General features: G+C 40.4%; 1 protein-coding gene across 1 annotated transcript in view; it reads right to left on the reverse strand.

Annotated features, from left to right (window-relative positions):
* Positions 1-25,130, reverse strand: part of PRTG (protogenin) — a 78,096-nt gene that overhangs the window by 12,931 nt on the left and 40,035 nt on the right. The gene's annotated exons all lie outside the window — the stretch shown is intronic.

The raw sequence follows: 25,130 nt of genomic DNA on the forward strand, positions 1-25,130 counted from the left end.
AGAGTTCAGTTTCAGAGTGAGATAACTGATTCTCCTGCAAAGCCTGTCCGCCACAGTCAGCAGACTGGTATCTCAGTCTTGCTTCTGATGCCCTCAAACAGAAATCAGTGGGAGTGGGATAATTATCACAGTTCTGTAACAAAATGACACCTTCACAGCTACAGAGCTAGTTTTAATAGTATGATTCAGCATAAGGAAAGTGCTTTCAGTCTATAACAACAATTTGTTAAACAGCATGAGGTCCAGCAAAAACAACATTTATTTCTGGATAAAGCAGGCTGCAATGAAGCTGGGCAATCAAAGCAAAGGCAGGAAGACAGGAGGCAGCACAGAAACAGGAAATGTTTTGGTTCCAGAATCCCAGAGGAGATACACTGTGAAACAACAGTGACTGTTAATAATGCTAACAACTTCCATTTTCATGTGCTTTCTTGAAAGTTGTTTCTGGCATTCTTCTCTAAGTGACCTTCTGGTCACAGTTTCTAGCTTGAAGGGTCTCCCTATTCCCTTTTCTCTGGCCATGTTTTTGGGTACCCATATTGCAGTTTGCTGTTGTTCTTGCTCTCTTAATGATACACTGGCCTTGCTCCAAGTGAAAAATTACTACAGAAAATTGAGTTAGAAAGGGGCTTTCTGTAAGTGGAGATGGTGTGGGGCACCCACAGGTGGCTAGGAGTACAAATTACCAGGATGGCTGAACTGCTTCCCTGCAGCCTACTCCCTCGTGATGGTATTTGCAACAAATTCCTTTCAAACAATGATTTGTAGGGTGGTAGCATTTGCTGCTGGTATGAACAAGCTCTTCTAGGTTCAGCTAAACTTAATCTCATTACTGATGTAGGTATTAGGATATTCTCCTATTGTTATGAACCTATTTCTTTCTATTAAGGTTTGCAGAAGTTCAGATATTAAGTGTTCAGATAAGGGCAATGAAGTTGGTGAGGGGTTTGGAACACAAGCCCTGTGAGGAGAGGCTGAGGGAGCTGGGGTTGCTTAGCCTGGAGAGGAGGAGACTCAGGGGTGACCTTATTGCTCTCTACAACTACCTGAAGGGAGGTTGTAGACAGACGGAGGTTGGTCTCTTCTCCCAGGCAGCCAGTACCAGAACAAGAGGACACAGTCTCAGGCTGCGCCAGGGGAGGTTTAGGCTGGATGTTAGGAAGAGGTTCTATACAGAGAGAGTGATTGCCCATTGGAATGGGCTGCCCGGGGAGGTGGTGGAGTCACCATCATTGGAGGTGTTCAGGAGGAGACTTGAAGGGGTGCTTGGTGCCATGGTTTAGTTGTTTAGGTGGGTTGGATTGGTTGATAGGTTGGATGCGATGATCTTGAAGGTTTCTTCCAACCTGGTCTGGTCTATCCTATCCTATCCTATCCTATCCTATCCTATCCTATCCTATCCTATCCTATCCTATCCTATCCTTATCCCATCCCTGTGCTGGTCTTGTTACTTTTATTCCCTGCCCTAAAATACCATATTATCCCTCTCATCATAATCTCTCCTCTTACTCATTTTAGCTGAGATTTGACATGGCTTTTCTCATAAAAGAAACAGGGACACAGATCCCTGACATTTCCTCACCACAAACAGGACTTTAGTTTATATCAGATCATTAGCTCCCTCTGCAGTCCCTTCACCAGCAAAACAATCTTAGCAATTTCATGTTTCCATAAAAATGGCAGAGTAATGGCAGAGTAATGCATTTGGTACAATCTTTTCATATTTATTTTGAAACAGAGAATCATTTTGTGCTTTAGCTACCAACCTCAGTTTTAAATGAGACATTGCCAGGTAAAGTTTACACCTCTACGTATGTTCATCTTTAAAAGACTGTTCTACCAAAACCTAAATATAGGTGTGAAAGAAAAGAGGCTCTTAAATTTGGATCAAAGTATTTCTTTGATGTGTTTAACATTAATGGTAGAATAGGAAAGAGAACCCTATTCCCATTTTTCAAATAGACTTTAACATCACAAGTAGACAATGTAAATGTCAAAACATCAAAAACTGGGGTTTTTAAAACTAAATTCTCCTTTGCTTTGAAGGTTGTTCTCACTTTATAGTATCACTTTAACAAGTGACATCAGTTGTTCCTTCACAACAAATTGCAATCACAGGAAAGGAAGAGGTGGATACAAACACGCAGAATGATCTTAAGCATGTGATAAAGGAAAATTCGGTGAAAATTCAGAAAGGTACTAAGATATTATATGTAAAGCACTGAAATATCTTTAGACTTTGTAACCAACAAAAGACATACGAAAAAAACAGTGAGGTGAAAAAACACTGAGCTCAACAAATAACATAACTGCACTTCAAAAGTACCAAGTGATTAGAATATACCAAAATCACGTCATGGTGACTTACTGAGGTGAATCACAGCACACGTCTCATCAAAGCAGAACTATAGAGCTTTCCAGGCTTCTTCACAGGCATACATGTATAGGAATACATCTATACATTTAGAGGAATTTACATCTATTTAATGCTAAACTGAAATACTCAGAAAGAAAGCCAAAATTTAAAAAAAGACCATCAAGGCATCTCTAAGATGTCGTTAGGTTTATGCTCTGGAGGCTGCTATTGATTCTTTCACCCATTCTTATGGAAGGAAAAAAAAGAGTTTGGGTACTATTTAACAGACCCTTGAACAGGTTTCACACAAACAAGCAGCATCCAGCCCTCCAAGTGTCACAGTCAATTTTTTTCTTTATGAGTTCCTGCAGAAGAGACCCCTGCTGCATTTCCGCAGGACACGGGATGACAGACATGACAATTTATCATCCTGCCGAGCACCTTCAAAAACTCTGTGCCCTTTGAAAGTGGTCACCCAGAACTGATCACCTTCACTGTGAAATGAAGAATAGCTAAGGTCTAGTGCCCTGCTGAGCTGAATGAGGAGCCTGTGAAGTCTGTTTATCCCCACTGCTTTTTCTCTTTTTCTTTTTTATATTTTTTAACCCCCAAATTCCTCATTAACACTTGACTACAGGGGAAAGAAAGAATAATGGGATGTGGGAGAAAGGCAAAAGTGTAACTCCCCACACACAGACACACACAAATAATCAAATGTTTTTGAGAAAGTCACATTTTTGTAAAATCACAAGTGTCAACACTCTGCATTTAGAAAAAGCACAGTGTTGAATAACACTCATCTTACTCTTGTATAATGCAAACAGTTCTCTTTATATAGAAGAACTTGTTTAAAAGTAGTCTCTTATCTCAAAAAAACCCAAGTTTAGTACCAGTTCAGGACATCATGGTTCAGTTAGTAACAAAACTAATTCAATCTGAAAATGATGTCAAAATTTTGAAGCCATCGTGCGTTACTGCTGGTACGCTTGAAACCCCATCTGCTGGTATCTTTTACTGAAACAGCAACTGTGGAGGGCTACATTATGTACTAGCCTACAAAAACTTTAAAGTAATCTAAAAGGGCAAATATAAAACATTTTTAAAGACAGCATACTAAGCAGCAAAACAAGTGGATGTGAAACTTGCTTCACAGATGACATGCCTAACATTAGTGAAGACTAATTCAAAGTACCTGCTGAGGTGCTCTTCCATGCTGACCACAGCTTCACCAGACACAAAACTAGATAACCAATAGCCAAAGACCTGCCTCCAGTCCCAACAGATACTTGCAAACTATTTGTTTTATTAAGTGCTAGAATTCTTTTTTAATCTGAAGTAGCCTCTGTTTAGAATATTTTTAAGAACTGTTTGTATTGTTTACAGGGCTTATGATCTGATTTTCTCCTCAGTGGCAATCTCAGTACAAACCTGGCATAAACACTTTCATCTAGCAGTTCATCAGCTGGATTAAATAGTCAAAGCCAGACATATCCTTAGAGAGAAAATAAACTTCAGGAGCTTTCTTATCCTTCCCAGCATAGGTATCCTTTATAGTTTACACATAAATCATTCACAAGAGATTAGGGACTGCCTGGGGTGCTGGCAGTGTTACATTTAGTGTAGACCATCCATGTACCTACACAGCAACAGGAGGCTTGAGAGGCTCAGTAAACAGGGGAGTACTGAGGCCACGAGTCGCCCTCAGAACAGACCCAGAAGTAACACATCTTTCCAAAGATCACTGCTATTCAAAAACAAATTAGGTGCAGTAGTTTACTCAACTCCTTCAACACAAATTCAGTTTAAGTAAAAACAAAAAAATCACATCATGATTACAACTCTGCATTTGAAAAAGTTCTCTGAACGTAACACGGAGTCATTACCATTAATTCTGCCACAACTGCCAGCATTCGTGTAGTGGTTGAAGGCTCCCTCCCAGATCTCAGTTGAACAGGAACAATTTTGTAGCCTATTTATCAGCTGACTGAATTCCTTAAAGCTAATTTGTTTCTGCTATGTTTTGGTTTGGTTCTTTTAGTGCTGTTGACACTAGGTTATTGCAAAATTGTCACAGCACCCACAGCTTGTTAATAGGCTTTTTTATCACTATTACTTACATTAGTTGGTGGAAAGGATGCACAAACTACAGTTTGTAGAAATCAAGAGGCCAGCACTGATGTTGATATAAACATGACAATTCATAGATTTTATTACCAGAGTGCCCCTGGAGTACAGAGAGACTGTCTTAAAAGATGTTACAGGCTGCATGTGACAAGCTGGCACAGCTTTACACACCCTTTTTATATCATCAAACCCTGTCAGCATTAAAAACACAAGGCAGAGATTTTGCCCCTGGTAATAATACTTCTATAAAATAAGAGTAGGAAAAAAGCTAACTATGCCCTACATTGCTTAATTTCAAATTGTCAAAAGAGATACAGTCCCCCCAAAAATCACTAGTCTACAATTTATGTAGGATCAGCCTCATTTTCCTATGGCAGTTTGTGTAGGTAGGTCATTGCTCCCTGATGATATTCCTTTGGAATCCCATATATCCTGTCCTTCACTCTCCCATAAACAACTGCAGCCACCCCTGCAGTCAACCCTGCTAGGTCTTTCAGCAGCAAGGCACACAGGGGAGCCTGCTCTTTGATGTGCAAGTCTATGAATAAATTCTACACTTTATTGTAAAGAGATGAGAAGGCTAAACACTACAAGCATGAGAAAAAAACCACTGAGATGCACTATCATTTAAAATATTGTAACTTGATTGTTACCTGAAAAATAAATATTACAGTAGCTGAAGCTTGGTAAGAGTCGGTACGACAACGATTTGTGTATTTTACTGTCTTACTACATCTCTGAGATACAGTCTTAAGAGATTATGTTCAGCATCTCAGAAAGCAGATAGGCAGCTCATAGCAGTTAGTGGTGTTACTGATGTAAAACCAGATTGGTCAAGAAAATTACTACAGTACTCTGAGATGTTCCAACCCTGGGTTTGTGACAACTCATTTATTTTCCCAGCACGGAGGGAAAATGACAGATGTTTATTTGCGTGGACACAAGAAACTGAGTGAAACTTCAAAAACATAATGAAGAATTGAGACTTGAGATTTTGTAGCAGTTCTGTCACTACACAGTTCATTGGAACATGGACACTACACCTGCTCAAAGATATTCATTATTCCTTACTACTGCCATCAGACCTGCTTCTGTATAAATTTTCCACTTCTCTTGCAATAAAGGGGAGAAGTTGCTAATACAAAGCAGCTGTTGGTCAGAAATACTGATGTTCAGATGTTTCCACTTTCTTTTCCAAAACTTAAGATTTTAATATGTTCAAATAGCACACATTTATTCAGCATACTGAGCCCAGCTTTCAAAGACAGAAAATCAAATTGTCCAGCAAATACACATACAATGGAAGGCAAAACCAACTGCAGAGATGGTATCTTCTTGTGCCAGAACTAGTTTTAGTGTATGTTTCTGTATTTCCATGGAATTCTGCTGAGTTACTATCTCAAATGGAGCACTTTAGTTCTTCTGAGGCATTTAGACAAATACACAAAAACATATAAAACACTCTGGCATCATTCAACAACAGAATAAATGGTGCTTCTGTTGATCTTTACTGGCCTTTGAAATGTATCCACTGAAACCCCAGATTTTGCTGGGATGACTGCTGCAGCAGCTACCACTACTGGAAGGAAAAAATGTTCCTCTGTTTTGAAAATATTTCCCTAAAGGTGACATGGGGAGAGGAAGGATCACCTCTCCTACCAACGCAGGTTTGGTCCATCTGGTAGAGTTATACCTCATTACTGCCAGATGGTGTCCTCATGCACTTCCAGTGAGCACAGCTGGAAAAACTAGAGACATCAAAGATAAAATGCCTGTATTAGCAGTTGAACAACTGAAACCAAAAATGTGCTTCTAATCACTTTGCAGCTGGGGAAGTACTTTTTCATGCAACTACCTCATTCTTGGATTGCGTAGACTGAAGTTTTAGGAAAAGTTACTAAGAACAATAAAGCCACTTCCACATTCACAATGGAACAAAAATGCTATTCTCAATACTTCTATTACATAATCAAACCCCTCTAAGCTTAGAGCAGCACGACACTAACAACACAGCCAATGAAAAGTCCTAATCCATATATAATTCCATCCTCCCTTCTCAAAAGAACACACAAAAATGCAAGTGCCCTGATTATATTTTATCTTCAAATCAGTTTTCTGCAAAAGACCAAACTGCATTTATCCCAGTCAGATTACGATGATTTGTCTTCACACAATTTTTCTACTCCAGATAAATTTAGAGCATTAAATTCAAGTATAAAACCTCTGACAGCAGGTTCCAAGACCACACTGTACCTGAGACACTCTGGATAACTATTCATTCGGATGAAGCTTATATTGAATATGAAGTGAGGAGTCCTAAATCAAATGTTGCACAACAATGTTTGCTGATATCAACATAACCAAAATTCTGGCTTTCTGGCAAATGCTTTAAGGAAAGCATTTGCTTACAGGCTACTTAGGCAAGGTTACAAGAGAGTGTAATATTGCAACCCCTAAAAGCCCTGTCCTTGTTTCTTTCAGCTGCTGCATGTTCGTGAAGCTCCAAACACCTTGAAAGGAGGCAGAGCAGAGCCAACATGTCAGGGATAGATAAAATTAAGAAAGAATCCAAGGTCAGATCAAGAAAGAACCTTTTTTCCCTGCCCCCACCCCTCCAGAACAGTAAGTCCACCTCCAGCAGTCTTCCATTCAGTCCTGATAAGAGGAGACAGCACTTGACAGTCTGGATTTCAGATTAAGTCTTCTTTGGGGAAAGTAAAAGATAAGGAAGTCCACAGAAAATGGGACATTTTATTATCATTTGCTGTTGTCTCATTAAGTCTGGATACTGAACATATTTTTATACCTATGTTTAACATCCCCATTCTTAGCACTTCACAAGGAAGGAATTGATAGAAATAAAAGCATTGGGGACTTAGTTCACCTTTCTAAAAGAATTAGGATTGTGCAGAGCTTTTAGAGGGGAAAAAAAACAACAAACCCAAAACCAAACCACACACACAAACCCCCAAAAAGTCCAGTGTCTTGTTCTGAGAGGAGTTCAGCAACTAGAAACAACTTCTCAAGCTACATCCAATACAGAGATTTTAACATCTGGGGAAGGCAATGAGAAAAATAGTTCAGTTCTATTCTAGCTTACATAATTTAGTTTTTCATTTGAAGTTATCAAAACCACACTACACTCAAAAAGCTGAAAAAATGGTTGCTTTAGGGACAAAACTTCTGTGGCAAAATGTCCATTTTTAATCTTTTGTGCTGCTGGATTTTTTGTGTAACCTACAGGTCCATTGTTGGGTAGTGGTCTGTCTGGATAGCTCATTGGTGTGGCTTGCCAGGGTGACTGCACTGCCCTCAAGCCCATCCCTTCAACACAATAAACTCCAGATAATTATTCAAAGAACAGGCCAGCAGCATGGGCTGCTCTGACATCGGGTCACGGCCTTTGACATCGAATCTGGGGCTAGCCAAAGTCTGCTCCAAGCAACAGAGGTCCAGGGGAATTATTAAGGGGGAAGGGTGGGAAAGGAAGAGCACTGAGAAATACTATCCTTAAAAATGTACTTTTGAAGCTAAGTAATGTAAATACAGCAGAAACTTATTAGGAAAATAAGCAAATACATTTCAAATATACTAGAGGAAAGGGACAGAGAGAAGTGCATCAAGCCAAACAGTAACATAAAGCCAGGAAGTAGAAGGGTGATACAGATTCACGCCTGTTCCCCTCAAAAGCAAGTATTGCCTTCCAGATTTTCAGTACTAGATTTTATTTCTCTTTTCTAACAATTGCCCTTCTACCTTGCTCAAGTACATAACATTAAGCAACGAAACGCAGCTTAGTGATCCTGTTCTATTACATGGTTTTTAATCTTGTGGAGGCTCTGAGTACATCATTTCTAAGCATTATTACTAGCTTCAGACAATATTTAATTACTTCTGCTTTTCAAGGAGTTGGAATTTCAACTGATCACACATTTTAAAAAACAACTTTTCAATATCAGACTAAAATAGCCTGAGAGGTTACAGCTCCCCAGCATTTTACAACTCATGGCTTCTTTTTCAATTTAAAGGTAACTTTAAACAGATGGAACAAAGACTGCCTGTGATACTTATGTTTTCCTTTGCAAACCAAATAACTGAAGTAGAAACTAAGCAACTTGTTCTTTGTACAACACTGTAAAAGTTTATTTTGGTAGAAACTATAACATATGACATACGTGAATTGATCCAGCTAAACGGTCTGGCTTTCCACGGCTTTGGATGGCTCTCGCTTATTTGTCTAATCTGAAATGGGTCTGTATCCCTTTTGTAGCTTTGAGCTATCCCCTTAGAGGGCCCCAGGACAAACAACATCTCACACCCCTTGCAGTAAAAACATCACTTTTCCTACTGCCCACCATCAGTAATAGCAGCTTTATACAAAAAAAAAAAGGGGGTGGGGGGAGGGAGAGGGCCAGCGAGGTAGGATGAATTCTCAAAACGCAGCATTTTGGTCTTGAGGAGACTACAGAAACAAGAAACCTGTCTAAATGTCTCCAGTCTTTTTAAAATAAGTGAAGCACTTCTCAAGGATTTTAAGTTTGCTCAATTTCAGGTGTGTGTAGAACATCGCCAGGATGCCTGCAACATTTGCAGTCAGTCCCTGTGTTTCTCTTGTGCTTTAGAGAGCTGTTAAATTGCACAAGCAAAAAGCAGACGCCCTTATGTTAACTAGCTTGGCTCACCGTTTGCAAAGTGAGACCTCAAAAACTAACTTGAAAGCAATACCAGAGGCCCGGACAAACACCTAATTTTGATCTTTTGTACTAGTCTTTTCTTCTGAGAAACCTTTTCTTTTCTTGCTGCCCAGTGGAAAGCACATAGCTCATTGGTCCTGCTTTGAAAGATGAGAGCACTGCCCCTCAGTCCACCCCTCAGAGCACAATCACTTTAATGGAATTATGTAGAGAGGCCATCGCTGGAAGAAGAAAGGGAAGGCGAGGGGGGAGGGAAAGACTGTCCAAGGAGCCAGCAGAGCCTTAATTACCCTCAGTTACTAGCAGAGATATGTCCACTGAGAATTCATACAGTGGTCCAAATAGGACATACCACCCTATACAACAGGTTTCCTTACATACAGCATCTGATCCATGCATGGGTGACAGAAAACCATTAGTTGTGGTATGTTAAGGTCCAATCCCCACAATTAGTGAATCAAACATTACAGCAGAGGGCCAGGAAAAAGAAAGGAAAACAGAAAACTACAAGCAAGAAACAAACAAAACCCCAACATGCTCCACAAAAAAAACCAAACCCACACACAAGTGTTGCTACAAGCATGCCTCAAAACAGGAGTGTGCTGTAAAAGGTTCTCTTCCATAAGATGGGAGAAACTGAAAATATTATCTCTCCAATGAAGACCAACATCTCAGAATTGCAGACAGGAAGGAAACTGCAATTTTGCTGACCTTCATGCTGAGAGGAATGCTTCCAGAAAAGGCATCTAAACACAGTGAAGAAAGCAGTCTACCAAGTTTGGTTTAACATCTGTTTAGGTACCAAGCTCTACCCTACACACACACTGACATCTTGCATCACCTTACAAACAACACATTTTTACACAATGACAAAACCAATCTGTTTGTAGCACCTAAACTTTCCCCTGAAGCTACAAAATAAATTTTCTTTCAGAACCAACATTTTCTGCTGGTCTGTCATGGACTGCCATTTTGACCCTTCTGTGCAACAAAATGAAAGCACTATCTATCATTATTTGCACTACAGTGACTTTCTAGGAGGTGCACAATTTCATTGCAAAACCATCTGTGGTCTCTTGACTCTTCTCAGATCTCATGCTTTAGAAGTTGTGCTGTTGCAAGCATGACTGCAAGATGCAAAAGTTTCAGGTAGGGCAATAAACAATCAGTCTGGCTCTCTTCAAATTGAGGGAAACAAGGATTGCACACTCAAAACACATTGAAATGGCTACATGTAAAACAAGTCAGTCACGACATGAAAACAAAACAGACACAAATAGAAACCACCACTATATTTTTCTTAAGGCAAGTACTGTCTGCATGGCCCATATCCAGCTGCATCTATAATTAGGGCCCAAACTTCAGAGGGAATTCTGTTATTGCAGGTGTCAAGGGTCACGTGTGCTCCTGCTCACAGAGCACTCCCTTTTATTTGTCAGACACCAGGTTGTGGTGGTGCATCTACCAGGCAGACAGATACCTAATTTGCACTGTGTGTCTGCTGGCTTGCTGGCATGCACAGTTGTGTGAACACTGAACTATTATTATAGTCACTTTGCAGATGGAAATAAAGCAACAGCTTAAGGAAGTTCAAAATTTGGCACTCATTTGTCAACTGCAGGGTGGAGGGGCAAGTAAACTTAGAAGGCTGACAAGTTTTATAGTGCATTTGCTAAACCAACACATTTGTCACAGACTGCCAGTTAGCCTGATACACATTTCCTGCTTCTAATATGACAACTCTCATACTTCATTTGCTGAATTAAATCCAGATGCATTAAAAAAGCTTAAAATAAAAGGCTGGCACCAAGCTTCCTTTGTACACGATTTTCAATGCAAAGTACTCATTGAAAACTCAAGATATAATGCTAAACATTTTCCAATTATACAGGTTAACGAGCCAGGAAGCAGGGAAGACAGCCAATAGGGCTTGTGAAGAGTTCAACCCAAATGCCTTAGCTCATCAGGTGATTTCACCTGAAGCGTGGTGGCATGAAGACACAGGTCTCTGTTTCCCCAGCCATTAAATGCATTGCAGTATCTCTCTCCCTATATGAACATGTCTGTTACTTCTCCCTTCTTAGATGCCTCCTTCTCTACAGCTTTTGTGACCGGTTGCAACTCTGACATTTAGCAAAGATACTTATTTGAATTACATTTAGGTTACGCTATCCCCCCAGTGGTTTGGTGGAGCAGCGTTACTTTCAGCCTCTACATTTTCATACAACACAACCCAGACTGCTAAAACATGCCCTAAAGAAAATTTCCATTTGTAATGATAATAATAGTACCCAGGACCCCACAAGTTCCTTGCCTCTGATATGCACCACTGTTATATTCAATGGCACATTGGCATGGGCCAGTCGCAAGGAGTTTTGTGAAAGCAATGTGAATAGGAAAGTTCGTTGAAAGGACACAGTAAATAACAGTTTGGCACCTCAAATCCTACATCCTTATGTTCCTTCTTGAACGCTCTCAGTGATCTTAAATTTAGTACAAATGCCCATCTAGAAGGCCAGGAGAATTTGCTTTTCTGTAACAATTATACTAACTTTTAATCTCCAGAGTGATTCCACCTAAAGCCATATTTCAAAGGCATCTTGTATTCATCTCTTTCCAGATCAGGATTCTGCTCTTCTAAAAAAAATCCAGCAGAAGGATTCCTCAGCCCATATGAGTGGCCGCAGCTGTGCAAGTTAATGTTGTTATTGCTTTTAGTTAAATAGACATTAATGGTTTAGTTGAAGACTATTTAATTAAGATCAAATTTCTGGAGCAGTAGTCTTGAAAACACCATAGATGGATCTTGCAAGTGGAGTCAACATGTGCAGTCTGAATTTGGACCTAATACGCTCAGGACCTCATATCTTTTACTCAGAGTAACTGTGTTCTGAGTACTAATAACCACCTCCAAAAATGCTGTTTAACACCCATGCAAAGAAGCATCTCAACAAGCTCCCTCAGCCCCTCCCCTCCCTCAACCATACAAAGAAGCATCTCAACAAGCTCCCCAGCTCCCTCAGCCTCTCCTCATAGGGCTTGTGTTCCAAACCCCTCACCAACTTTGTCGCCCTTCTCTGGTGAGGGGTTTGGATCACAAGCCCTATGAGGAGAGGCTGAGGGAGCTGGGGTTGCTTAGCCTGGAGAAGAGGAGGCTCAGGGGTGACCTTATTACTCTCTACAGCTACCTGAAGGGAGGTTGTAGACAGGCAGAGGTTGGTCTCTTCTCCCAGGCAACCAGCACTAGAACAAGAGGACACAGTCTCAAGCTGCACCAGGGGAGGTTTAGGCTGGATGTTAGGAAGAAGTTCTATGGAGATAGAGTGATTGCCCATTGGAATGGGCTGCCCGGGGAGGTGGTGGAGTCACTGTCATTGGAGGTGTTCAGGAGGAGACTTGATGGGGTGCTCGGTTGCATGGTTTAGCTGTTTAGGTGGGTTGGATTGGTTGATGGGTTGGACATGATGATCTTGAAGGTCTCTTCCAACCTGGTCTGGTCTATTCTATTCTATTCTAAGAGGAGGAGCTTGAAAGGTTTCAGGCTTCTCAACACTTCTGGTTATCTTTTGTTCTTCTGACTGGCAAGACAGAACTTACTTCTTTTGTGCTTTGTGTTGTTTTGTAAAGACAAAAGTGCATTTTTTCCCCCCCACTTGGAAATGTTCAACATGTTCAATGTAAATACTAATCACTACAGGTAAACAGTACTGTACTTTAAAGGATGCACAGGATAGCAGTAACAACACAGAAAGGTAAACTACAGCTTTGCCGAACCTGGAACAGAATTTCACAAACTGTGTCCTTTTTTCCAAGGATGCTTTTCATGTGTGTATTTTTCATATTTATACACATGGGAGTTCAGTCTGGCTTAAATTTTTCCTTCAACTGTTTTTTGTTTGTTTGGTTGTGGTTTTTTTTTTTCTTTTTTTAAAGTTAATAATTAAAATCCCTTTTGATGGGAAGCAGTGTTGTTGTATCAAAATATTTGGCCACACACTAATTGTAATTTAAATCTTTCACCATATCTGCTCTGCTGTTCTTAAGTAGCTTTGTGAAAAGCAAGCACTGAATGCATGTAAAACACTGTATTAAGAAACTGAAAGGTACAAACACTTGGAGACTGCTCATAATCAAGGTTATTTTTGTCTTTCCTAGCACATTCAAGATTTAAACCTTAGCTGTGTTACTGTCTTGATTGAAAAAGGGAAAACAACTTTATCTTGATGTAGTTCTTCTGCATATGAAGTTTATACAACACCTAGAAAATGGAAAGCATTGACTGATTACCTAAGTAAAATAAACATACAGCTACCTAACTCTTAGCTAGTTACCTTCCTTTGTACAATTAAAAGGGTTTCCCATCATTAATTCAGTTCTACAAGTGCTAAGTTAAGCCCTCAGTTTGATGAGTATTTTAAACCAGCACTGCCCATCACTGCTGCTGAAAGAAGTCAGCTTTCTTCCCCTCACTTTTCAGCCACTTAACTCCTGCCACAACCTTGCTTTACAGCGTTCTCATTCAGGCCAACTTCCCACCCTGTCCCTGTGCAACTCATGCAAGCATTGACAAAAGCAGCTCAAATTAGCACAGTCAGGTACAAAAGGGATGTAGGGCGATTTCTTCCAAAAGTGCCAGCTTTTGCCACTTTATTGTGTTCCAAGTCGTACTTTGATGAACTCAGAACTGACATCCCAACGCAACAGATCAAGCCACTGGCAGAACCACTTCATGGTTCCCAGCTGTGGCCAGTTGGTTAGGGCACTACACAACCACCATGAGGCTGTTTCATCTTATGCAGCCCAGTCAATTAATGAACCTGAAATCTACCCACCCCAAAACTCCAATGCTAGCTAGGGTAGCCTTGTTAGGAGTTTATTAATAAACAAAGCTTCCCTCAAGGGGGAGCTGTTATCTCACAGACTGCAAAGCTGCAAACTGGAAACTTACAGCCCACTTGTGGCGCTGATTTCAGAGCTGTGGTATCATACTCACAGGTACCCAAGCAACTTCATGAAAATGGTCGTTCTCTTCCTCTTGTTTCAAGGTACCCAGGTCTTAAGGTGGGACAGTGAAACTCGCTGGAATAGCTACAAAGTTCTGGAAGAACACAACATGTGCTCTTGTTGGAAATAACAAATGTGAGTGGAAATACAAATAACTGCCTAAAGTGGATTTTTGTCATGCCTCTCTAGGCAGCATACTTCAGCAGCCTTGCTCAGGAGCATAAGGGACAATACAGGCCCACGGGGGAGACTCCTCCTAGCTTTAACAAAGGGAAGATAACCCTTTAGAGGCTGATCTTCCAACCAGGAGGCTCAAGCAAGAGAATGAGGTATAGGCACTGCTGGCCCAGCCAGAGTACCCTAGATTTGTGCCTGCACACATTCTAAGCAATTCACTTTTCTGCCCTACAGCTTGACCGTGTTTTGGTGCTTTTCTTCAGGCATTTTATTGGACTGATTTGAATCACGACTTAGCTGCCATTTCTGAAGGAGAGGGATGATTATCACTGCATATATGACAGAGCTGTTCCAATCACAACCCATGCATATCTGTTTACCCTGCTTGGATAACATGTGAAGACTTAATACATTCAAGCCACCCCTGAGCAAACTTTTCCAGCATAAATAACTGGCAGGGAGTGCTACAGCTATGGGTTTTCCAAGGCAAGTGGTTGTCACCAGGTCAACAAAGACTGACAGGAAACTAAGAGAAATTAGTTAAAGGCAAGCGAGAAGCAGTAAGAAGGTGACCAAAAGACATTAGTAGAGAAGAAAGGCTAGGTTATGCCAACATAAAAATTTATCATGAAAATAAAAATTAATATAGTAAGAAGTATGCTTCTAATGGAGAAGAACTAGTCTAAGAGGATCAGGAAGCCAGAAGATACCCAATTTTTCTCCCAAGAGTTTCTATATACACATGTAAACATAGACACAGAGCTAGGCAACAGGCTGTGAGCACATCCCTCCCTGTGTGTTAAACTATACAAAGGAGAAAGTGGGCAGTTGATGAGTAGATGGAGAGTAGACGGACTACTACAAGGTGTAGCAGTGCAACACCTACCCATCTGCCTCTCTTCCCCTATGTACACCATCCTACCCTTCTGCTTCTAAACATCTTCAGCTCCACTGCCTCAAAGAAAGCCCTAGGGTCTGATATATTTTTTTTTTCCCCAGGATGCAAAGAAATCTCAGGTTTGGAAGAGAAATTTCACAGGAAGAGCTGTTTATTCATGCAACCATAGAATTGATTCAGTTGGAAAAGACCTCTAAGATCATCGAGTCCAACCATTAACCTAACACCACAATGGCCGTTAAGCCATGTCCCAAAGTGGCATGTCTGCATGTTTTTTTGAACACCTCCAGGGATGGTGACTCCACCTCCCTGGGCAGCCTGTTCCAATGCCTATCTGCTCTTTCAGTAAAGAATTTTTTCCCAATACTCAAACTAAACCTCCCCTGGTGCAACTTGAGGCCATTTCATTCCAGCAGAAAACTTTTGGTTTTTTCTCCACTTCCTACATACCTTCCCTTCATTTGCCACAAAAGTGTGAGCCCAGGCAGCCTGGGAAAAAAGGAACATTGGCTTTTCCACAATTGTATACTTTCCCAAAATAAAAATATGCTTCTGCTAGCAATAATGCCTTTATGCAATTCCAAGGTGTTACTCCAGGTAGGAAAGCTTCCAGAAAACATACTAGCTTAGCTTTAGAAATGCATTTATTTGTCACTAACAGAGAATTTGCTAAGAGCCTCTCCTATTACCTTTCACATACAACTATCACAACATGGTAAGATGACTTTCAAAAGTTAATTAAAAAAAAAATCAGGCAAAATTAAGTTAAAAATTGATTACAATGTCTGGACTGTTCTTAAACAAAGGAAGAAAATAATTTAAAGTAAAAAAAAAAGGGGAGGGGAGGAGGGGAGAGGGGAGAAATCTAACTAGCCCTGTACAGCAAATGTTTTCTTCTGTCCACTCTGAAGTCTCTTTCATGTGCTGATGGTGGCATTTTTTTAAACTCTTCCCCTTTGACTTACTCAGACCTTTAAGGACCTCACACATCTAATGGTTCCTCACATTCACCAAGAACAATCAAGAAAGGTCTGGGGGTTGACATGCAGTATGATTAATGGACAACGTTGATTTAATTTCCTATAGCAGGAGTTTTCTCTAAGCTTTCTCCAAGGAGCAGTTTCTTTGCAATCCAGGGCTTAAGTATTTTACTAATGAAGTCCAATAAATAGCAAATTAAATAATGCTGTCTCCCAGAGACAAATCCTCTCATTTCAGGGGAAAAAAAACAAACACAAAACCACAAAAACCCCAACCAACAAGAAAGAAAACAAAACCAACAAGAAAACCCACAAATAAAGCCCCACAAACCCAGAAAACTGCTTCAGTGAAAAAAAGCTTCTATATCAGGAAGGTACATAGTTGATGCAGGGGGTTGTTTGGTTTGGGGTTTTTTTGTTTAAGCAGCTAGAATAATTATCTGGTCATTCCTGCCACTGTTAACTCCTTTCCCTTTTTACTTTTCAAACAGGCATTGGCATTTAATTTCCACAACCCAGAAAACAGTCTTTATTTATTGCTCCTTTTTACATTAGAGCTATTACCATGCATGCTATTAAACTTTCATTGTCATACTTGGAAACGTTTCAAAAGCATTTTGAGCGGGTTTTATGTAAAATAATTTACAACTTTCTTGACGTAAGTGATCGATATGTCCTTTTTATGAAGCAAATTTTAACCTTTAGCTCCAGCAAAAGAACAATGAAACAATATTTGCATACATCCTAACTGTTACTCAATCAACATGACACTATTTCCCAGCTGAATTCCCACACAAGTTTAGCTTTAAATGGTGGAATTTCTACCCTGAGAACACAGAGTGGCAGAGAGCATTTCCTGTAAGATTCTAATCGCTTTCCCACCACTGAAAATTTCACCTTCAGATATTTTGAAGATAACACATTTTGCTTTACTATGGGCTGGAAAGCTATCTTACCAGAGTACAAAAAAAAAATTTCTCCTCTTATTTTCCAAGGCTTTGCAGCACCCTTGATTCCATTTTTTGGAGTTATGACGCAACTAGTCTCATGCCCTGAGAGAAACAACTGCATCCGGATTAAGTTACAGGGACAGCTGATAAAGAGACAGAAAATCTCTCAATAAAAAGGGCAACGGCCCTCCGTACTACTGGAGTGGGCCCATGAAACACCACCTCTTTTGTTGCCTTAATAAAGCCTGTACCTTCACATTTTTACCTTCAAGATTGCTACAAGGCATTTCCCACGAAATAACATTTCCCTCATCCCAACAGGTCCCAACATCTCTTTAAAGAGTCAAGCTAATGGTCTTAGCACTCTATTTTGGTTTTTGAAGTACAGTACATTCAATTATTCTTCTGTTCTTGGGTATCTCCTCCCTATGTCCTTCCCCCTTAGAGAACCACCAGCTTGGGAAGTTAGAATGAATTACTGCAGAAGTCAAGGTATGTTTAAATGAGGATGTCAAGACTATTTTCCTCAGAACTGGAACATTACAGAAGTCACATTCAAGAAGGTTACATAAAACTATACTAAGCAACACTTCTGACACACAATCTGCCTGTTTCTGAAAGATCCTAACTGTCTAAGGGCAAGAATGCATCTTTCTGGCCCAAGATTAAGTTCTTAGCATGTAGAAAAGAAACACCAAACAAACATTTTCCATGCGCTTTAGAGCCATTTCATGACTCTGCAGTTAATTCAAAGCAAGCCCAGAGATTACTCTTCGTAGGTGTCTGTCACATGTAACATTTTAATCAACACCCAAACCAGTCATGCTGGTAATGCAGATGTCAGTTTTCAGTGTTCCAGAGCATAGTGAAGTTGGTTACTGGCTAAAACAGTAACCTGCTGAGACGTTTGACAATGTAATTTAAACTTGACAAACATTTAACAAAGCTTTCCATTACAAACAAACTGTATCAAAATAACATTTACTTTGAACAATCAAAACCAGGGGTGAAGTAACTGTGATATAATTAAAAAACATAAAAACCAGAACTTCCTTAATAGAGGTAAATTTAAATGCTGTCAGAAAAAGTACGTGGCAAGATTAAAAAAAATTAAGTGAAAATACTTAATTATGGTCCAAATCTGCAATATTGCACACAGCAAGAGAAATAATGGCAGATCTGCACAGAAAGGAAGGCATTATGTTTTTACAGATGTGGCACTTGAACTGCATAGTAAGTATGCCGCATTAGCAGCTGATAGTTAACTGGCCTTTCCTCAGCAAATCTGCTCAGAACAAGCTGATAGTTATCTAGGATTCCCACTCAGTCGTGTGTAAGAGTGCTTACATAAAGCTGAGCCAGAGATACAGTTGCTGTAATGGGATGCCATGCCAATAAGCACAACAAAGGGCCACAGTTATAAACACGAGCTTCAGCTTTGCTCGGTAAGAATTCAATTTACAGCCTAAACGAACTAATTTTTCATCTGAACAGAGCAGTCCAGTATTTCCCTTCCAGAACAGAGCCATGAACCAAGTCACCAAGTCTGTGTATCAGTTTGTTTGGTCATCCCATGTCAGTATACTTGTGCTGTGCAACCTCTTGATAATCCCTGCTTGCTTGTCCTAGTACATGCCAAGCTGCACATGGACCAACAAGTCCTTGTACAACACTGCACAAGGCAGAGGGTTTGATTCATTTCTTGCCTCTGACACCCAACCTAGTTCTTGCATAAACAACAATAGTAAATCTGAATCTAAAAGGAGCTCTCTGCTATGAACAGAGAAAGAAAGAAAACATTTGAAATTGAACATGATGTGAGTTTGTAAATTCTAACAAAACAAAAGTGAATTTGATCTCTGTTTACACTTGCAGCCTGTAAAACACAATATGGTTCCTTGTATGAAAGAGGTAAAAGCTTTTGCAGGTAAAAATTGCTACAGTGTAATAAAGCCCCCCTGCTTCTCTCAACCTCTCAGGGTTTCTCTCTCCCTCCTTTTAAACTCTGAAAGAAAAGAAAGAAAACCAAAGAAAAAAAAATACATGCAGATATACCATGTCTGCATTTGGGAGACAGGCTGTTTCCAAGTGGTGACAGGAAGGAACATGTCTCTTGTTTACTGGTGTGCAGTAGAAACACACTGTCACACCAGGACCAGGCAAGAGCTCAGGTTTGTTAAGTACAGAGATAAACTGCCATGTCTGTGAAACAGAAAGAGGTCACAGCCAGCTGAGAAAGAGATGGCTTTTAAACATGCCCCGGCTGCATTTAGGGCTTTTGGTTTTATTACTGTGCAATATGACCAATTCCTCCTCCCCTCTCTCAGCAAATCCCTTATGTTTTAGCTGATAAATAGTAGTAGCAAGCTTGTTACATACAATCAGGAGAATTGACAGATAAGAGGTTTAGTTAAAGGATGTAATCAGCATGAGTAAACACTAGACCAACCCCGCTGTAAGCAGTGGAAATAAATGATAGTATTTGTCCTGGTCACCTACTGAGCTATTAGACACTTTTCAATATGTGACAATGTAAATATAATGGCTCCAGTACATACAGCATACAGTGCTATCATCTGCCTTTCCAAGCAAGAAAACTGAGGTTTCAGTTGATCTTTCTTGAGAACTAAAGTAATTCTGATCTTTTATTTTACAGAAAGAGAGCTGCAGTTTGTTCAAACCCGTACGTCATTAACTGTGACTGTGTGATCCGATGCAAAATACCTCAAGCAGAAATAAAGTGTACCTGTAATACTACTTTGTTTTATTGAGGACAGTTGACTATGAAATAAAGAAAAAAAATGAGTGTTGAGGGAGAAGACCTATGTTTCTTTCACATCATTTCACAAAACCCTAGGAATGCCTCATTCCTTGACTTTGTATGGGAATCCCCAGTTACATTTCCAAAGTAACTTATAACCAAGAGCAATAGGAATTCTGGGATATCCCCCCAAAAAATGGTGTATGCGAGACTGCATGTTGACACCAACAAGTGCAAGTTGGAGCATAGAACTGGTTCCAAGGGAACAAAAGGAAAAACTTCTTCACTGTGAGGATGATGAAGCGCTGGAACAGGCTGCCCAGAGAGGTTGAGGAGTCTCCTTCTCTGGTGATATTCAAAACCTGCCTGGATGCATTCCTGTGTCACCTACTCTAGGTGATCCTGCCCTGGCAGGGGGGTTGGACTAGATCTTTCAAGGTCCCTTCTAACCCCTGATGTTCTGCGATTCTGTTCTGTGAAGCTTTCCCAGAGAGTTTGCTGTCTTTCCAAGCCTCAAGAGGAATTACCCATTTTTAAAAATTTTATTTTATTAATTTAAAATAAGCAGATACTCCCTACTTCATGGCCACCAAATCACTTGGCAGTTTCTGCCCGGTCACCTGCAGCCTGCAAGTGCTCCAAGACCTGGGGAGCTCCTCAGGCTTGCATCTTCCAACACAGGACACTCCATTCCGCAGGTTGTCCCGGGGAGGGGCCTTCATCAGGGAAAGGCCAAGGTATGTGGGCTCCTAAAGCTCACCGAAGCTAACAGACCAGTTTTTCCATCCCCTAAGGTGTCTACCTGAAAATGGTTATTTACTGCAATATCATCTTGTATGCCACAGAAAGAAAAGAGCACCTAAGGTGAGCACATCCCTCCCACAACCTGCTTGCCTCAGGGTTTCATGTGCATTTAGAGAGACCCCAGGTTAGCCTTGTCACTGAAGAGCAACTGTCCAAAATCCTCACTGCAACTAACATCACTCAAGGTGGCACAGCTCCCAGACAGCAACTGCAGAGAAGTTAGCAGAGTGAATACTTGCTTTCCTCCCTCCCTCCAAGCACAAAAGGCATTAATGGGACAAGAGCATGTTGCATTTCCCCATCACCAGTGGCATTCATTTACTTATTAGCATAATACGAATGGAAAAATAAAAAAGTTCAGAGAAGGAAACCTGCAGGCAGCTTGCAGAGCCACCAGAGTTCTTTGGTGCAGCATCAGAGCTGATCATCTTTTTTTTTTTGAGTTCATTATCAAAACAGTTGAATTTGACTTTATTCTCCCCAGAAGCAGGTTCCAGAAAGAGATTTGTATCAGCATTACTACCTAGTTATGAAGAGCTCCTAGCTTCAACAAACCACAGAAGCTTAAGATAGCTTTTTCTGAGTTACTGACTTTCTTTTACAGGCTCTGCCTTCCTACAGCTGCAAACACAGTGAGTTGTGACAGGCAAACAGTCCACCTAGCACAGTAGTGAGTACTAACAACATTGAGGCAGAGACACATACACCCATGCTTAAAACACTCTTTGAAGAAATTAACTTGAAGACATTTAAGCTAGGTGGGTGACCTTCTTTGGACACTCATTTCAACTTTCAAGCTATGCCAATCCCTCTCCTGTTGCCCAATGAAAAAGTTCCCAAACAATCTTCCACTACCAAAAGTCACTTCAGCTTCTGAACACGGACTCTGAAACATTACAGAAACTGAACCTGTAGCAGCAGACTCATCAAGTCTCATAATGAAAGACTTTCTGTTAGAGAAAACTTTCTGAAACAGGAGGATGCAAAGAAGGAATTAAAAATAGAGGCAAAAATGCATGGTATGCACCCAAGGGTCTGCTCCCGTGGCAAATTCATGTATAATGGAATGGCCTGCTGTTGAAAAATAAATGTCAAGACCTTTAACACAAACAAGTGTGTATGTGAAACTGTGGATATTTATTTTGACAATGACAGCCTTGAGTGATACAATCATTTAATTCTATTTGCATGGTGACTATCACGTTAAATACTCCAGTTTTAAAATATACAGAAGCAACTGGGTAGACCTACACTGAAGTAAGAGAGGTCACTTGTCAAAAAACATGGTAGGAGTCAACAAGAGATTCAAACAAACACCATATATATTAATATTGCTAGAGTTCACGTTCAATCATTTTAACTTGTTTTACACTAGCGTTGCTGGTTCTGCTTTATCAATCACACTTTTCCCTCCATCAAGAGTCCTGAAGACATTTGCAACTCATTTACAGTAGTTAAATCAATGCTACCAACACTGCTCATAGTATCAATGCTAATGTTCTCTTTGCTTAGAGAATATTATGAATTCTGATTTTGTGATGCACCTCAATTGCCATGAAGTGAACCATCTTACTTAAATACACAGATTTTGCACAACTGGTAGTTGTACCAACATCTGCAGAAAGTGCAACACAAAGACATATCGACATGCTTCTAATGTCACTAGAAGTCTATCTGCAGTTTATTAACTATGCAGGAGAACCAGGAATGCTAGAGCAGCCTTAGGGCATCAGGAATAGTGTGGCCAGCAGGAGCAGGGAGGTCATTCTCCCCCTGTACACTGCAAGGCCACACCTTGAGTATTGTGTCCAGTTCTGGGCCCCTCAGTTTAGGAAAGATGTTGACTTACTGGAATGTGTCCAGAGAAGGGCAACAAAGCTGGTGAGGGGTTTGGAACACAAGCCCTATGAGGAGAAGCTGAGGGAGCTGGGGTTGCTTAGCCTGGAGGAGACTCAGGGGTGACCTTACTGCTCTCTACAACTACCTGAAGGGAGGTTGTAGACAGGCGGAGGTTGGTCTCTTCTCCCAGGCAACCAGCACTAGAACAAGAGGACACAGTCTCAGGCTGCACCAGGGGAGGTTTAGGCTGGATGTTAGGAAGAAGTTCTATACAGAGAGAGTGATTGCCCATTGGAATGGGCTGCCCAAGGAGGTGGTGGAGTCACCATCATTGGAGATGTTCAGGAGGAGACTTGATGGGGTGCTTGGTGCCATGGTTTAATTGATTAGGTGGGTTGGATGGGTTGATAGGTTGGACGCCATGATCTTGAAGGTCTCTTCCAACCTGGTCTGGTCTATTCTATTCTAAACTAAGATATGACGAGGGAGCGGTTGGAGGCCACACAACCTCAGTGGCAACAGATAATGCACAAGAAACTACTCAATCTTTGCCACTGGGCAGTACCTAATACTATTAGCATGTTCTGCCAAATTAGGAATAAATTCTTTTGTTGCCCATGTTATCCATCATGTATGAAACCAAAAATGTTAAAACACACCTTTCGCCCTCAGGTTTAACATTTCCCGTATCGAACTAATTCCTGTAGCTCATAAAGACATTTATTTTAAAGAGGCTGTCAACAAATCCCGAGTATAGTGTCCTAGGGAGATGCAAATGGATAACAGGTTCAGGTCATGAAGATTGGGTTTACCTTAGTCACAAAAGCTAGATCAGTGGCTTGCCTTGTTTTACATCAAATTCTACCAAGTAGGACCACTTTCTTATAAGCAGTGTTTTAAACCTGAAATGCATAAATAAAGTAACAAGGCCCAAATCATTTAGATGATTCACAAACAATAAAAAGAAAAGCAAACCAGTCCCATCTTACTGCATAGATATTGCTACAATCTTTGTGGGTTTACATACTGCAGATAATTTCACATGCTATATTCTCCACGTGTGCAGGTGCCACAGGCAGAAAAGGGCTGCTAGTGTGCTGCTTTCTAAGAAATCATTTAGCATGCAGAATTATTTCAAACAGGCAGCTTCTTGATGGGCAAACACAGCAGTTGGACAGGCACTGTCACTGAGAGAAACCTGAGTGAACTTCCCAAGCTTAGCAGTGGAAATCCATGACCTAATCAACTTTCCCATGCCAAGTGAATCTTTTGTAGCTGTAGCAATGAGTGGCTTTTTCTGCAACTGGCAAAGAAACCTACACAGTAAAACTTCTATGTGATACATGTTTCAAATAACTCAATACACACAATTTAGTCAAAAAAGATGACTTCTTCTAGAATTATTAGAAATAAGTACTCTTCAGTAGACCTAACCTCTGGCATCATAAATTATGCACACCTGAAAATAAATGATGGCAATCAGATTGTGTGGAATGTATCATGTTTCAGTCATATTTGGATACTGAGAATCATGACAAGGGATAAACACTCAACACATCACATGCCCCATGACTGAATGGTTCACTCAAACACAGGAATTCTTCCATGCCCACACTTCTAATTCAGTTAACGACGTGACTGTGTGAAAGTTGTGATTTCCCAACCACGCTTTGCTTTCATTTCCTCCTCTGCCTACATGCTTACTGGAAAGAAAAGACAATTAACAATCCACACAGATAATATACATTCTAATATAACGATATAAAATAATAATCTGAGGAGGATGAGTGTACTGAGAAGATCCATATGATGTGGATCACACAGTTACTAAGTTTGCATGTGGCTGAAATCACTGCTTTTTAACTGCATTTATGTCCTAAAACACACATATTCACTGCATGCTTTTAACCCACTGCTCTTTTGTCTCACAGCTCTGTTAAACAGTCAGCTGCTGCCAGATGCTCTGGCTAGAGATGGTCACAGATGGTCAGTTGTCCACTTAACAGACCATAATGCTCTCCTCAAATCTCCCTTAAAATAGTATCTCTGCTGTATGCAGCAGATGAGACTGTCTAAGCATGGTCAACAGGCCATTTGACCTAGTTAAAACTGCAGGTCAATTTGGACAATTTAGTCAACATTCATTCTCCACACTACCCTCAAGTAAACTATCGAACACTAAGTGTCAAGTCCTATAATTACTTTTGCCAATTACTTTGTAGATCGCTTCTTTTTATGATTCTATATGTAAACACAAGCCTCGGGAAGATACCGACACATCTCTACTAATGCACATTGCAAGCACTACAGGAAGAAACACTCAGGTGAACAATGGAAAGAGTCAGCAAGCTCTGTTTCCTAATCTTTGTCCAGCATACACTTACCAGCACTCTTTAAAAATAGCATAGAATAATAGCACACACAAGGGCAACTTGCTACTACAGTGAGCAAGAAGAGCTTGTTGTACAGTATAGCTGAGACAGGGCTACAAATAACAGAGAAATAGGCTAGAAATACTAGAGAAGAAACATTGGTGTTTTGTA

Source organism: Dryobates pubescens, chromosome 17, assembly GCF_014839835.1.
Source record: "Dryobates pubescens isolate bDryPub1 chromosome 17, bDryPub1.pri, whole genome shotgun sequence".
In the NCBI taxonomy this organism is placed as follows: domain Eukaryota; kingdom Metazoa; phylum Chordata; class Aves; order Piciformes; family Picidae; genus Dryobates; species Dryobates pubescens.